The sequence below is a fragment of the Leucoraja erinacea genome, chromosome 4 (assembly GCF_028641065.1).
Source record: "Leucoraja erinacea ecotype New England chromosome 4, Leri_hhj_1, whole genome shotgun sequence".
NCBI classification, from domain to species: domain Eukaryota; kingdom Metazoa; phylum Chordata; class Chondrichthyes; order Rajiformes; family Rajidae; genus Leucoraja; species Leucoraja erinaceus.
This window is the reverse complement of record NC_073380.1, coordinates 49168387-49171864: the sequence shown is the minus strand read 5'-3', so window position 1 is coordinate 49171864 and position 3478 is coordinate 49168387. Positions and strand designations below refer to the sequence as shown.

Sequence of the window (3478 nt, the reverse complement as noted above, 5' to 3'; positions counted from 1 at the left end):
GCGGGGTTCTTCACGTAATCCCTCAACGTAACTCCTCATAAAATAACGATCAAACTTCAAACTGGTAAGTTCTCGTTTAATCTTACGGACTTACGTTTAATATGTTTAATACGTTTAATCTTCATGAACTAACAATATCACTACTTTATATAATATTCTCTTTCTCTCTATTTCTTGCTTTTCTTACTCTTTTTTTTACTATTAAATTTAAAATAAAAAGTTGTACATGAAATGTAATATGTTATTCATGTCTTATATTATTGTACAATACATCTAATAAAAATATTTTTTAAAAAACAATATGATATGATACAACTTTATTTAGCCCAGGAGGGAAATTAATCTGCCAAGTCCTAAAGGGTTTGATAGAGCTTTAGGGGCTAGCGGAATGAAGGGATATGGGGAGAAGGGATACTGATTGTGGATGATCAGCCATAATCACAATGAATGTTGGTGCTGGCTCGAAGGGCCAAATGGCCTCCTCCTGCACCTAATTTCTATGTTTCTATGTTTCTATAAAAACACAAAATACACTTCTTCTTACTGCAGACGTTGAAGGAGTGGAGGCTTCTTAAAAAGAATTGCCGGCTCTGTCCCTTCTTGCTGTTTGAGCTCCTATGCAGCAGGAGATCTATTCACTGGTATTTTCTGCAGCCTCGGAACGAGTCTGGTGGACAGATGGGGGGTTTTCACTTCTTTGAAGATCTGCCCATGTAGCAGTCCCAAGGAATTTGGTAGTGTTTAGCTTCCATGTTTTCCTCACGTATCCATTTATCTCGGTGTTTATTGTCTGAGGCAATAAGTCACTTCTTTGAAGTCAAGAATCTGCATCTATTTTGCTGTGCCTTAAAGTGAGAAAGTAAGAAATTGCGACACTTCTTTGACCTTAACTGGACTTTTTGGAGACTAGGAAGTTGTGAAGGTGCTGGAATGTGGCGACTCACTGCCTGTTGTTCCAGAAGAGGATCTATTGTACCCATGTATGGTGTGACAGTCTGACCAAGGGCCTCAACCCAAAACTATACCTTTTCTCCAGAGATGTTGCCTGACCCACTGAGATACTCCAGTATTTTGTGTCTATCTATGGTATGAATTCACTGGATAGCATAAAGAATAAGCGTTCACTGCATATCTGTACACTTGACAATAAAAATTGAACCACCATTGAACCTATTGAACCACCATTGAACCATTTAAAAATATTAATTTTACTTCGGAGTCACTTGAGTGACCACGTGAAGAACCCGTCCAGCACGCATTCGCGACATAGCGTTCACGCAGATGCAACAGCGACGAACGTGAGTACAGGCTCTCCCGCTACAAGCCTGAAGGAACGGACCGTTAGGTAAGTACCTACCCACAGGTTCGAATTCACTACTTTGCTCCTCTTTGTTGCTCCAGGTGAACTGGAGACAGCAAAGCAGAACAGAGGGAAGCGGCCCCCGTTCGACTCCAGGGAAGGAATGTTCCGTCAGTGGAGGGGGGAGAGGCTGCACCTGGATCGCACACGCTGCGGTCCACAGTCAGGGTACTGAGCCGATGCCCAGTCTGCTAACAGCTGTCTGACCAACAGCAGCGGACTGGAGGGAAACTAAAAAACCTGCCGGTAATCCCTGCATATTCCCGACAAGGAGACTCACTGCCTGAGAACCGCAGAAATGCTGCCCAAAAATGGCAGGCAGCCTCTAGCAGCAAAGTCAGAACCAAACCTCGGGCTGGAGACAGACACGGAAGATGGAATCGGCACTTCAAACTACCGCCCGAGAGCAAGTAAGTGTCTGTTCTCCATGCTTAGAGTAAGGTCATAGAGCCAAAAACTCCAGCGAGACTTGCCTCAGGAGCAGGGGCAAGCTCGCCAAGGGAGCATAACACTCCCACTCCAGTGCACTACAGCACTGGCCATCTCCCTTATCGAGGGATCGATGGCGACTAGGGCTGGGCTGGTCAAGAAGAGGGGTCACTGGCTGAACAACATCGGGAGTATGCTTGAGGTACAGGATCAGGAAGAGCTGCTGGGTGTGGCCGCTATGTGGCTCCACCACTAGCGAGATGGCTTTTCAGTCTCAACTGACGGCCAGCTTACTACCTGTTCTTTTCAAAAAACCTCTCCAAGACAGGTAGTCATGAGGCATTGGATTTCATCACGCCTCCCCTAAATTGCATTTACTCAAAGTGCCCACCATTATTGGGGGGTACATTAAGCACAGCTTTTTAAAACCCAAATATCTTAAATTGCATTTGATACCCCTGACGTCGGCGATCATTTTTGCATGCTCATTCCAGAGGGGCAGGGTAGTATGGCAAAACACCTGACCCTAGTGTTCACAGTATGCTCCGCAACTTCTCGAAGGAAGTTATAAAACCTGCCCTCAAGCTAAAAAATTCACAGGACTGTGAGAACGCCGACCTCACATCCACAGATCCTGCTATCTGGCTAAGTTACCAAACCAAGCCTAAGAAACTGGACGAAGCATCCAAAATATTTGGCATCAAGATGGCAGGCCTGGAATGAGCACCACACAAAAACCAGACAGCAGTACCTCCACGCATCCACCAGTAAGCGTCTAATTAATAGTACTGGTGAAAGCTCGGGGCTCGCATGCCTAACCCCGCAAGCCCTTTCAGGCCAGGGTCCAGAGCGAGCCCCATGGAAAATGCTCCACCCCCCAACAACACCATCCCTACAGACAAGCAACCACCAATGAAACCGAAGAAAAAAATGAACACACCACTAAAGCAACAGTGAAGACAGATAACAGAGTAGCTGGTTCCTACCATCACATAAAAAGGTGAAGGGTTTGTACTAAAACGGGGGGGGGGCTAATCACACATAGGTTGGGACATGAACAACTATCACACTTGGTAGTTATATACCAAAAGTATTCATGGATAAAAATTGAATTAAGATACCCATCACTTTTGGCTGAGATCAAGTGTAGTATCTGTTCTTATCAGTTTAATATCTGATACGTCCCTTAACTAAGGACCATATATTACCAGTTCAGCATGCACCCCAAAGGGGTCTACCCTCCCATTAAAAAAGAGCATGAGGGACGAGCTAACTGGAGAAGATATACTAGGGGTCATAAGGAAGCCTTATATGAACCTTTAGTACCAACAAATCCAAGATGGTGAATGTCGCACCATCATTGATGTACAATGGGTCATAAGAAGCCTAATATGAACCTTTGGTACCAAAAAACCCTAAGATGGTGAATGTCACACCATCATTGACTTTACCACTTGAGTATTTTCACCAGGTTACACACTTATGGAAAAACGTAACTGCTAGCCATGGATTTCCTAGGATACTTTATGGTAGACATCAACTTAAAAGATGCATATTATTCAGTATCCATTCATAAAATTTCAGATATACCACAATTTACCTGGAATGGGGTAACTATGGCAGTATAAATTATTGACAATGGCTAATATGAGCCAAAAACCCAGATATTCAAACCAGCCCTGACACTAT

The 3478-nt window shown here is 44.1% G+C and overlaps 1 pseudogene; it reads left to right on the top strand.

The window, feature by feature from the left end:
- Positions 1 to 2906: 2906 nt before the first annotated feature.
- LOC129696817 (U2 spliceosomal RNA) lies at positions 2907 to 3017 on the top strand (annotated as a pseudogene).
- Positions 3018 to 3478: the final 461 nt, after the last annotated feature.